The sequence below is a fragment of the Crocodylus siamensis genome, chromosome 1, assembly GCF_052110815.1.
Source record: "Crocodylus siamensis isolate JL-2025a chromosome 1, ASM5211081v1, whole genome shotgun sequence".
Taxonomy (NCBI): Eukaryota; Metazoa; Chordata; order Crocodylia; family Crocodylidae; genus Crocodylus; species Crocodylus siamensis.
Window position 1 is genome coordinate 245,728,870 of NC_143395.1, and position 13,431 is coordinate 245,742,300.

Genomic DNA, 13,431 nt, shown 5'->3' on the forward strand with positions numbered 1-13,431 from the left:
GACTTCAGTTATACTCTTGTCAGAACTGAGAGGTATTTTTGAAGCATATGACTTTTTAGACCATTAAAATATGAATATTGTATTTTCTTGTATATAACATATCCCCAAATACAGTACACATCATGCTTTGAAAGGCAAACTGAAGAAAAAAAGTTCTTTTTCCAGAGTTATGGTTGCATAGAGCAGAGACAAAAATCAGATGATCTTCAGTTAACTCACGCTCCTTTTCCTGCATAACTAAATCTGAATCCCTAATTGCTGCTGAAGACTGGTTTCCATGGGTGAGTCTAAGATTTTGAAAACAGATGGAGAGTTTGTACTAAAAAGAGCAAAAGAGCTTGAGCTAAAGAGCTAAAGAAGCAGTGTAAGAAAGAGACCAGGAGCAGCTAGCAGAAACAGCAACATTTCCCTAACGAAGGTTAGCTTGACTAGTGGATCATTAAAAAGGAACAAGAGAATCATTAACATCTGTGGAGTAAAGAAGAATGAGCCATTTAGTCAGCTAACTTTCTTGGTTGCCTGAACAGGAATACCTCAGCTGCTTCATTGTTAAGCAGGAATAAGTCAGGTGCTTCCGACTCCAGGCAGAAAATCAGCTTTCCCATTTAATACACAAACCCCAGTTTTGGGGGGCTTACTTTTTGGGAGAAGGTGCATGTGGTATGTGTCAAAATACAGTACATGCTTTTTCCTTGAGAGAGCTGGATACAGTTCCAAAGGTGCATACTTGTCATGTCTCTAATCTGCATTGGCTTTCCCACTTTTCCCTTCTCCTGTTCTTAACTGTGCCAGCTAGTGAAGAAAACCTCAGGGAGTGAGAAATTTCCTTTCTGGGGTTTCTGAGTAGACAACCAAGGTTTCTTCCCTTTTCTTCCCATTGTGCCTTTTGGCATGGCACAGGAAGGAAGAAAAATAGAGCAATATCACTGCTTCCAGATCCTGATCATTGGCATCATTGGTAATGCATAGGGGGTGCACATGGGTGCACCCCCTGAGATTTGCCGGGCACCCACTGGAAATGCCAACTGGAAGTGCATTTCGCATTTTGCTGATCAATCATTTTGGTGATTGGCCGCTGGGGGACCCCCCCCCCGGTTGGTGATCTGGTGCCCCCCCAGACTTGGGAGGTACTAGTTGCCCATGATTGGCATATCACATTTCCAGAAGAAAAATCCATTTTGTGAGGGAGAAAGTACCAGATCAGTTAGAAATTAAGACAGAGTGATCAGGTCAGCTGTAAAGGGGGATGCATAAATGAAGAGAAAGGTAAGAGAAGATACTGTGATTGACAGGAAATAAGCACAAAGGGGAATGAGGAAAGGAATTAGATTGGAGGTGGGAGTCCTAATTTCATCTCATACTGCTCATGGTTTACCTTTGGAAAGTCTGGTTAATTCCTTGGGCCTTAGTTTGCCCAAAAGGTAAAAGAAAAGGAAAAAAAAAGAATAGCCTTTATCTGATGTGTATATGAATGCAGGTTTGCATAGAGATGCTGGCAATCTTTTGTTGGACTCATGAGTTAAAAAATGGAGAAAAATGCTCATTTCAGATGCTCACATTTGCAAAAGTGTCCTTGAGAAGATGAACAGAGCTTTTCAGGCATTGTCATACATCAAAATCCACTAATGTACATGAGTATGTACACACAGGCATAAGCATACCAAAAGGCAGTCTGGTATCAGAACACTGCCTTAAAATTTCTCTTGTTAATAATACAAATAATTTCTTTGGTTAATGAGGATTTGTTTACTGAAGCACTGAATACTAATTTTACAAACAAGCAGAATTCATTTTGATCTCCCTTTGAGGGAGCTACTGCTACATAGAGCTACTACTATGAAGTCCTCAGTCATTTTGTATTATTGCTTTTGTTGTTTCATCTTCATTTACTTGTATGGTATACTTATATACTTCTAGGATAAAGAGCTTTAAAATAATCATAAGAAGACAGTACTGTATTTTCTTACATACAACATGCCCCCAGGTAAAACATTCACCTTGATTTTACAAGGCAGGATGCAGAAAAAAAGATTTTTTTCAGTCATGGCTGACTTGATGACATGGAATAAGTCCTGCTAGAAACCTAGAGTACCCAAGCAGTTTGGCAAACTGCCCCTTTTCTTGTAGCAGACTATCTCCTGTGATACCACACTACCTGGGCACTTTATGTTCCAAGGAGGGGTTACTTTACAATATACAAGGTTAGACCCCAGATCCTTGCAAAAAGGAAAGTAGCAAGACTGTTATGTTAAGTATTGTTACTCTTACTGTAAGTAATTTTTATAAGTTCCTGTAAGGAAAAAAAAGTTGTTTGTACATCACAAGCCTCATCGAGACACTACTAGCATCCCCTTGCTGCTTTGAGCATAAGCTGCAATGCTCAGCCAAGAAATAAGGCTGTAAGAGGACTCACACAAGACTCCATCCCTTGGCAGCTGCAACGATGTCTCCAGAAGTGCTTCTTTCACAGCGAAGACATCAGGTTCCCCATTTAAAGCATGCAGCCCAATTTGGGGGGAAAAGGTGTTTGTGATATGTGATAAAATACAGTAACTTTTCCACCTTATTTTTCACAGTTCTGCAACTCATAACTCATTTTTAAGCAACTTGAGTGAATGAACATTCACTAGAAAAAATTGTTATGTATAAGCTATTCTAAAGTATCCTTGCCTCTTTATTTCCTGGCAATTTACAGTAGTGCTGTTTGAATTTTTTGTTGTAAAAACCTACTCCAACTTCTGACTTAACCTTACCTTTAGTCCCCACCCATAACCTTTTTTTACTACAAATGGAGTGATTCCCATGGAAAAATGGCAAACTGGGCCTAAAAAACAATGATTCATCTATAGGTCAGTCCAGGAGGATGGTAGGAAAAGGATAACATTGTTCAATTCTTTTGTATAATTTCTGATACAAGAAAATGTGCACACAATCTCTCTCGTTTAAAGCCTTTCTAATTATCTACTACCAACAGTATCATGCTTTAAGGTATTACTTTACATTGCACAATAATAAAAAATTAAAATCCAGAAACTGTCCTTAGATCAGGGCTCAAATTCAGAACTCTCTCTCTTCCCCTCTATCCCCCTGGTGGGTGCTCTGGCCACTGAGTTGGTAAGTCATTCTTGGTTGTGTGTTGTATTTGTTGCTCAATCTTGAATTCATACAATGCTTCTACCCTTGAGCTGGGCAGTTAGGGCAGTCTCCTGGAAACAGCAGGTCTGGGTTTCAATTCTCAAAGGCAGAAGGGATTATTGGTTAGCTTTCTGGTGAACATTCTATGTGGTGAGGCCACATCTGGAGTACTGTGTTCAGTTTTGGGGCCCCCACTACAGAAAGGATGTGGACAAATTAGAAAGAGGGGGACAAAAATGGTGAGGAGGCTGGGGGATATGACCTATGATGAAATACTGGGGGAACTGGGCTTATTTAGTCTCAAGAAGAGGAGACGGAGAGGAGACTTAATAGCAGCCCTCAACTACCTGAAGGGTAGTTCAAAAGAGGGTGGAGCTAGACTGTTCAGTGGTGGCAGATGATGGAACAAGAAGCAGTGGTCTCCAGTTGCAGCAGGGCAAGCTTAGGTTAGATATTAGGAATAATTTTCTCACTAGGATGGTAGTAAACTACTGGAACAGGTTACCCAGAGAGGTGGTGGAATCTGTATCCTTGGCGGTTTTCAAAACCTGGCTAGACAAAGGTTTGGCTGGGATGATCTAGTTGGGGAAGGTTCTGCTTTGAGCAGGGGGTTGGACTAGATGACCTCCTGAGGTCCCTTCCAACCATAACTTCCTATGATTCTAAGTTATAGGGTATTCTGGTGATGAGCTTCACAATTTCTTGTAAGGTATTTTGTTGAGGCCTACGAATTTTGTCAGCTGTTGAAAAGTCAGGAGTTGGCAGTTCCTCGTGTGACTGGTGATTACCTGATGCTATCGTTGATCTTTGAAAATGTGTTTTTCTTTTGCTAGCTAGATAATAGGTGTATAGAATATGCTGAGTGTTTATTAAATACAGGATAAGGAATATTGCTAATACTGCATTAATAGTATCCAGTTACTAGAGACAAAATTATGATGTTTTAATTCCTGCACTGCTGTTCTTTTTGCTGTTATGTCACAGGAAAGCACCTTCAGCTAAGAAGAAAGGCATGGTTTTTGCAAATGATGAGTACTGAGAACTTCATCTGAGATACCGATTAGGTCACAGCCAGCTACTTTGAAATCTGCTTAAGTAATTTGGCTAATGTGTCTAAGGAATAGTACATTAGAATCAATCTATCCAAGTGCCTCAGAAAGTTCAGTAAAAATATAGTAACTCTGATAATTCTCTATGAAATGCTCTGGTTTGAAGCTTTTGAGGAAGCCTTGTACACTATCCCATCATGCCATATTGGTGGTACAGGGGCAGCCCAGGAACCTGGTTCCTGGCTCCCCTTACACCTACAAGTAGCAAGCTCCTGTGGCTGGGATCCCAGATCAGCTGATGGGGCACCTAGCTGTTGGGTTGCACCAGGCACCCCCATAGCTGGGAGCCATCTGCTGATTCAAGCTCCTAGCCATGGGGGCCCAAGGCTGGGCATGGTAATTAGCTGATTGGTACACTCAGCCTTGGGAGCTCCCATGTGCTCTGGAGGCTGCGAACCCCAATCAACGTGGCCACACATTCAATTAACATCATGATAGGAAGTGGCTACAACATTATTAAACATATTTTGTATAATAACTTTTTGGATTATTCCTTGTTTATTGTGTAATTTATTGCAGTAATATGTGGCTGAGTAACTACCTAGGATAAGATGTGATATAAATGGTTAATCAAGTCTTAAGTGTAGCATGTGCCAGTAGCCTATGATGATTTAAATCTAGTAAGTTTGTTCAAATGACAAATACTGGGGTGGGTCCACAGCTGATGTAAAGTGGTGAAGCTCTGTTTACTTCAGTAATCCACTAATACTAAACAAAGAAGAGTCAACAGATGAGAACTGGTGGCATTTCAAGGGCACAAAAGGCAGTTAGGCATCTAATGTTTATGGCAAGCGTGATTCTACAACCGAGCTATTTTAAAGTATCAAATTATGGAAAATTCAAAGATGCTTGAGGCTAAGACATGTATTTGAGTTATCAATTTTAGGAGTCTTGATAAAGAAAGAAGGGTCTTCTTAGATTACAGGACTGGGAGTTCGGAAACCTCAGCTCTTTGTAGTTTTAGAATGATGTAATGATGGGGAAAGAAGGTTTAGACTTGGGTAACCATCCAGAAGTACTGTGTTTCTGCCTTTCTCCACTATAAATTAAATTTTTAAATGTTGTTAAACAGGTTTTTAGGAAAGAGATTCCCAGCACATTTGCTCCTGTTTGGAAATGATAAGAGAGAATGACCTTCCTTACAGGTTTTTGACAAGCCCAGAAAAGAACACGAAACATTTTTAAAATGCCAGAAATATTTTTGAACTGGTCAGCAGTTTGGGGCTCTGTTGTTCTTTTCTGAAACTGACTTCTGAATCTCTAGCATTGAGGCCTAGAAGATTAGAAGAAGGATTTTAGCCATAGCGGCATTGAATTTTGAAGAAATAAATGTAGGTTTACTTGGATGGAGAAAGACATTGAGACTAGCAACAAGCAAAAATTAAATGGAAGGATCCATGGGAAAAGGAGGTAGGTAGAAGTAAGCAAATAATTGGAAAAGGGTATTAGAAATTGAAGGGCTTAGTTACAGTAAGTGATAAGTATACTGTAAATACTTAAGCAGATAATAGAGATAAGATAGTTAAGACATAACATTCTTTCTATCCCCAAATGTAGAGTGAAATTAAGAGCAAAATTAGAGTAGGGAAAAATAAAGATATGTGATATTTAGATCAGGAGTGGGCAAAATGTAGCCCGTAGGTCAGATGTGGCCTGCCAGGCCATTCTATCCAGCCTGTGGGGCCCCTAAAAAATTTAGAAAATGAATATTTATCTTCCTCTGGCTGCCTGTTATGTGGCCCTCAATGGTTTGCCAAAACTCAGTAAGCAACCCTCTGCCTGAAATAATTGCTCACCCCTGATTTAGATACAGGGGTTTCTCTAATGCATGCTATAAAGGCCAGTGACAGTAGTGGGGGTAAACTTTAATGTAACATGTAATGTAATATTTTCTCCACAGATTCTGGCAATCTTAAGTTGGCCAAAACAGAGCTTTATGGAGTTTTCCTTTTCCTGTGCACACAAACAAAATCTGTGTCTGAACCTAGCATATGAGAAATATTCATAACTATTCTACAGTAGCCACTGCTATAACACTTACTAAGGAGTTGTATTTTCATGTATATGAAACTAGAATCACTTAGCACTTTCAGAGTCTGCACTTGGATACTATACAGATTATGATTTTTTTTAAAGCCTCTAATTTTTTTTGTTGCACCAAAATGATGGTTAAAAATATTGCATCTAGTCATTTGTATAAGAACATAAGAATAGAACCTGTCTCCTGGGACATCTGGTCTAGTTCCCTGTAATTGCAGGCAGTCATTAACTGAAGAGATTCCTTAAATCACCATTTCACCCCCTCCATCGTGGTCAACTACAAGGCACATTGCCCAAGACTGCTCTGTAACATGCCAAGGTATACTCTTCATAGTCAGAGAGAGACAGGCCAGAAGCAGCCTCAGGAAGTCATCTACTTTGACTTCTTCCTGCTCAACAGAAGATATTTCTGTCTAAAATATCTCGGACAAACCTATCTCTAGCCTGAACTCAGAAATCTCAACTGCTGAAGACTCCACAACCTTTTTAGGTACCTTGTAGTATCTGACACTCTACAAATATATATATTTTTTATTATGGACAATAATAAGGTATTATGTTGAAAGTAACATTAAGTGATGGATATTTTTATTATCAGTCTTATCCTGACAGCTTGTTTCTTAGAACGCCAGAATTTGCTGTTGCAAGCTCAGGAGACTAGTGATTTGCCCTCATCCTCAGTTAAATTACAAATTCAGGCAATCATACCTCCTCTTACCAGTCACCATCTCCAAATGGTCTTTAAACACTTGGCTAGCTAAATGATATTAACAAAATAATCTTAAAGATTGCATAAGATACTTTGAAGCCTAAAAGGAGAGCAGAAGTTTATGGAAAGAAGGAGAGAATGGGTAACTGGCAATGATTAAAGAGGGAATACCTAAAGCACTGGATTTCTGGTACAAAAAGCATGAAGGAAATGAACACATGAACAGATAGTATGTGTAAAGGAATCACTATGCAGTCTTTTGCCACAAGGTTTTCATAGTTTCATAGATGTTAGGGTCAGAAGGGACCTCAGTAGGTCATCACATCTGACTCCCTGCCTTGGGAAAGAGCGCTGGGGTCAGATGACCCCAGCTAGGTGCTTGTCCAGTCTCCTCTTGAAGACCCCCAGGGTAGGGGAGAGCACCACCTCCCTTGGAAGCCCATTCCAGATTTTGGCAGCCCTAACTGTGAAGGAGTTCTTTCTAATAACCACCCTAAGTCTGCTCTCTGTCAATATGTGGCGACTGTTCTTAGTTACTCCAGGGTTGCCCTAGTAAATAGAACATCTATTACCTGCTGCTCTCCCCTGATGAATTTATAGGTAGCCACAAAATCACCTCTCCACCTTCTCTTGCAAAGGCTGAAGAGATCTAGGTCCCTCCATCTCTCCTCGTAGGGCCTTGCCTGCAGGCCTCTGACCATATGAATGGCCTCCTCTGAACTCTCTCAAGATTCTCCGTATCCCTCTTGAACTACGGCGCCCAAAACTGGACGCAGTACTCCAACTGCGGCCTGACCAGTGCTGCATAGAGGGGAAACATCACCTCCTTGGACCTGTTCATCATGCATCTGCTAATGCATGATAAAGTGTTGTTTGCCTTGTTGATCACTTCATCACACTGATGACTAATGTTCATCTTGGAATCAACTATGACTCCAAGATCCCTTTCCACTGCTGTGCTGCTGAGGTCATCCCCTAGCCTGTAAGTGTGTTGGTGGTTCCATTTTCTCTGGCTCTACACTGTAAAGCCCAAGTCTTTGAGGGCTGCCTCCAGGACTCCATGTGTAGTGTTTGAGAGAGACATATTAAAGGACTATCCAGCCAGGGGAAGGTGGATTTTCAAAAATCCTGTTCTACTGTCACAATGTCTTCTTTAAGCAAAACAAGGAGATGGCATGATCTGTCTGAGGTGGAAGATCCCTTTCCTTCCCAGTCTCATTTAAACTCCTTATGTCGAACTCAGGCATAAGCTCATTCAGGGTGGAAAAAGAAAGTTAGACCATAGTCAGGTGAGAAAAGAAGAGGAGGGAACGAAAAGATCACACATAGCAAGAGCAGTAGCTTGCTGTACCAGACTATATATTACATTATATTGTCTTACCTGATAGCTTGGTAGGAGCTGTGAAAGCACTAAATTCTGAAGGAAATGCTGTAAGATTTCATTTTAATCACTCAAGAGATAGCACTGGATATCAAAGTACTCAGTAATTCATATTTAGAAATATCCACTGGGTAGCCAGTAAAATGGAAAACAGAGGGATGACTAGTGGGGTTTTTGCCTTGGGCCAACTCTGCTGGAGATCAAGGCTGGTGGGAAAGGGGAGGTGCCACTTAGTTCCAAAGAGGTAGGGGGAGTCTTATCTGCTGCAGATACTAAACAAGCCCCTGGCTGCTTCTACCTCAGCATGGTCTGCTTGACCTGCTTGTTGATGGTGTCTGGAGGTTTGGGGGAACCTGCAAACTTGGCAAAAGTGGGATATGTGATGGCTCTTTTGATTTCCCAGGTTCCCCCATGCACCACCACAGACACCAGGGGTGGGGTGAGCAGAACACAGGCAGCATCCCTGCATCCCTGCCTGTTTTCATCTGGCTCTGGCCCCAGTGTCTTTCATGGCACTGGAACATGTGTCTGCTCTGGAAAGCCCGGAGCAGCAACTTTAAAACATTTACAAAAAACCAAACATTTGCCCCTGCACATCTCCTGTAGTACCATGGAAAATATATCCATTGGCATGTGTGCCAAGTTTTGCGTATCCCTGAGATAGAGCTATGAGTTCAGTTTCAGGACAAAATCAGCTATCATGATGCCAAATGTCTAACATGACATGGCATGACACTGTCAGACCATAGTGAAGCTGGTATTAACAGCAGAGCAATATATTGAAGTTCTGAAACTGACCCATAAATAACATTAAAAACATTCTCTTACTGTGTATAGAAAATCCTGCTGCTATTTTACTAACCCAGTCTTCTTTCCTTTCTCTCGACTAGTTAGTCTGGTGTAGTGCCCGAAGACTGGAAGAAGGCCAATGTGGTGCCGATCTTCAAGAAAGGGAGGAGAGTGGATCCGGCTAACTACAGGCCCATTAGCCTGACTTCTATCCTGGGGAAGATCTTAGAAAAGTTTATTAAGGAGGCCATCCTTGGGGGACTGGCCCAGGCTAACATTCTAAGGGACAGCCAGCATGGGTTTGTTGCGGGTAGGTCTTGTTTGACCTATCTCATTTCTTTCTATGACCAGGTGACCTATCACCTGGACAAGGGAGAAGAGATTGATGTCATATATCTTGACTTCAAAAAAGCTTTTGATCTGGTATCCCATGATCACCTCTTGGCCAAACTGGCCAGTTGTGGCTTTGGCTCCACCACGATCCGCTGGCTGGGAAATTGGCTTCGTGGTCGGACCCAGAGGGTTGTGATTGATGGCAGTCACTCATCGTGGTGCCCTGTGACCAGTGGGGTCCCTCAAGGCTCTGTCTTTGGACCCATACTGTTCAACATCTTCATTAACGATGTGGACATTGGAGTCAGGAGTGGACTGGCCAAGTTCGCCGATGACACCAAACTTTGGGGCAAAGCATCCACGCCAGAAGATAGGCAGGTGATCCAGGCTGACCTGGACAAGCTCAGCAAATGGGCAGACGAGAACCTGATGGTGTTTAACACCGAAAAATGCAAGGTTCTCCAACTTGGGAGGAAAAACCTGCAGCACCCTTATAGGCTCGGCAGTGCTACGTTGGTTAGCACTACAGAAGAAAAAGACTTGGGGGTCATCATTGACCACAAGATGAACATGAGCCTCCAATGCGATGCTGCGGCTAGTAAAGCGACCAAAATGCTGGCTTGCATCCATAGATGCTTCTCGAGCAAATCCCGGGACGTCATTCTCCCCTTGTACTCGGCCTTGGTGAGGCCGCAGCTGGAGTACTGTGTCCAGTTTTGGGCTCCACAATTCCAAAAGGATGTGGAGAAGCTTGAGAGAGTCCAGAGGAGAGCCACGCGCATGATCAGAGGTCAGGAAAACAGATCTTACAATGACAGGCTGAGAGCCATGGGACTCTTTAGCCTGGAAAAGCGCAGGCTCAGGGGTGATCTGATGGCCACCTATAAGTTTATCAGGGGTGACCACCAGGATCTGGGAGAACATCTGTTCACCAGAGCGCCCCAAGGGATGACGAGGTCGAACGGTCACAAACTCCTGCAAGACCATTTCAGGCTGGACATAAGGAAGAATTTCTTTACTGTCCGAGCCCCCAAGGTCTGGAACAGCCTGCCATCAGAGGTGGTTCAAGCACCTACATTGAACACCTTCAAGACTAAATTGGATGCTTATCTTGCTGGGATCCTATGACCCCAGCTGACTTCCTGCTCTTTGGGCAGGGGGCTGGACTCAATGATCTCCCGAGGTCCCTTCCAGCCCTAATGTCTATGAAATCTATGAAATCTAGTCTAGGTTTGGGTTGTGAGAAGTGGCATCCTGGCATTTGTAATAAATAATGCCTATAAATTAGAATGGGGAGATGAAAGGGTACTTGGTCATATTACTGACCAGTATTTTATCCCCCAATTTAACTTATTCATGGCTTTTGAAACATTTATCAAGAAAAAAATGCATATAGTTAAAGATTTGCTTTGTAGTAAATGTCATAGTTAAAAGTTTTGGTTGGGCATTTTTGAGGAGTGAATCACTAAAACAACAGACTTGAGGAGAGACTTGACATGTCTACTGGCAGGCTTCCATAGATTTCCAGGCTCTGAAAGAGCACATACAGTGCGTGCATTAAGTTTCATGGCACCTTTCCCAACTTGTAGGGTCCCTAGCATTTTGGGTAGCCAGTTGTCTGCCATCTGTTGGGGTACTAAATATCAACAGGTTTCCCAGGACTACCCAGGCAACCAGTTGAGATACCAATAACACTGCATTATGTTTCCTTCCTCTAAAATGTAACAAATGTCCAAAGTGGATTGAACTATATGTAACAGTATTTCAGTGATTCCCTGTGTAAACGTACTTTAAGCCAGACCTGAATATCCATAAAAACTTTGGTCATAAATCATTGTCCCTTGGAAGTACATTGGTTTGAATTTTTAGAACAGTAATACAAAGTATCCTCATTTCTATTACTCTCCCTGGCAGTCACAATAAAAATAAGTGGGAATTTGCATCATACAACACATTCTAGTTATGGTGGTATTCAATATGTGTGATAGTCCTTTTTCACTATTATAAATGTTATGTGTAACTGATAATATGCTCCCCCTTTCACCTTGATGAAACTGTATAGAGTATACTGCAGAAAAAGAAATGAAATAACGTGATACTGTGTACACATTTAGCTATTATATATATAATTTACATTAATAACCCTTGAGATGCATTTGTACTCATTTTTAATATATAATTTACATGATTGATATATATATATATATATTTTTTATTTTAACTATATATATGTGTGTGTGTGTATGTAATATTTCTTATATATTCTGAAGGCATGATAATGTAAAAGCCAAATGTATACATGTATATATGTAACTATTAATATATATATGTGTATGTTATCAAATTATGTTATATATGTATGTATGTATATAGCATAATTTGATAACATAATTTTCAGCTTGTTATAGATAAAGCCCTTCAGCCTAGGCCTACATATATCATGATCACCATTCAGTCCTTTGAAAATACTGCTGTAATTGGAAACTGTTACCATGGTATTTAACTGTCTACTACATATCCGAGTACATCTTAAATGCAGGAAATCTGCAAATGCCAAGGTAAAGTTAATTTTACCTGTAAATGGCAATTGTCAAATTTTAATGGCAGACACCGTATAATGTTTCTAAATTGAATGAGGATTATTGGAGGGAATACACATGCCAAAAAACTCAGCATCACGTTTAGATCCCAGGGTGATTTTGCAGGTCTAGGAATTGGAAAATACTGTTTTACTTGAAAAGCTGAGCAGATCTGAAATTGTTGAAAGCCAATAACCTTGGAACTTGTTTGGGTACCGGTTTCCAAGTTCAGTATTCTGATTGAAACTGTTTTGTTTATTCTTCTATTCTAGGATTCTGGTCATTCTGGTCCATCTGTGACACCCCACTCTGCTGGTAATGTCACATGCTGCTCTGACTAGCATTACAGAATGGAACCAGTCTTTGGAGGTAAGATCTGATCTATTTTTTCCTAATCCATTTTCCATTTCCATGGATTGATAATGTTCTTTACACTCTGTTTTGTACAAATTAAGATATGAATGTTATAGCTATAGACAAATTCTAGTACTCTTGAGATTACATGGACACACTTTCACGTCAGCTTTACACTGCTGCTGTTTCACAAAATAATAGGGTGGAGTCTTGGGATCAAAGAAACAATTACTCTGGAGAGGAAAAAAAGGGGCTTTCAACCATGATTTATATAACTTAAAGACATGCTTTTGGTTTGTGAATTTAAAGATTGCTCAAGGAAGAGTTACTTCCATAAAGCACCCATCAACATTCACAGTGTAAATATCATTCTCTAATTTTAATGATTTGGAACCACTGAGGGTTAATGTACTCCTGTTATCCTCATTTCTTTTCTCCACTTTCATTCTATTGTTGCTTATGTGTCATGCCTTACTCTTAGTGAATTTGCAAGCCTTCTGGGCAAGAACTATGTCTTCTATGTATTTGGATTACACCTAGTTTGAGCTGGAGCTACTAAAATTAAGGAGCTCTAGGAAGCTGAAGAAAAGAAGGAGAGAAAGATAAAGATGAAAAATGAGAGTTGGAGATCTGGGATGAGGGATGATCCTATGATGAGAAAACGTCTGGTAGGAAAAGAACTATATGCTTACTTACGTGGCAATTGCAGGACTGTATGGCAGTGCAAGAGCCCACTGTTGGGTGAATATGTGAGGTTTCTTTTTTTTTAATAGAATCCCCACATTTCAGTAGATTTAATCTTGGTTTCATCCTGATCCTTCACTGATTAAAATAGTTTCCTATGGTGAATCGTAGAAGCTTTCAGTTTTATACTGTGCTTGAGTCTTTGGTATGTTTTAATTAAACATCCAGTCACAGCTATCCTAACATATAACTGGGCTCCTGTGAACGTTATTGCTTTTTTAATCCATTTGTGCATGTATTTAGAAGTGGTATAAATCT

General features: G+C 40.8%; 1 long non-coding RNA gene across 3 annotated transcripts in view; it reads left to right on the forward strand.

Moving 5' to 3' along the window:
* LOC149874335 (uncharacterized) overlaps positions 1–13,431 on the forward strand; it is a 496,867-nt gene that overhangs the window by 48,759 nt on the left and 434,677 nt on the right. For all 3 annotated transcript variants that reach the window (XR_016443822.1, XR_016443819.1, XR_016443818.1), the window contains exon 3: positions 12,348–12,444. This is a non-coding gene — a long non-coding RNA (uncharacterized LOC149874335). The remainder of the gene's footprint in view (positions 1–12,347; positions 12,445–13,431) is intronic.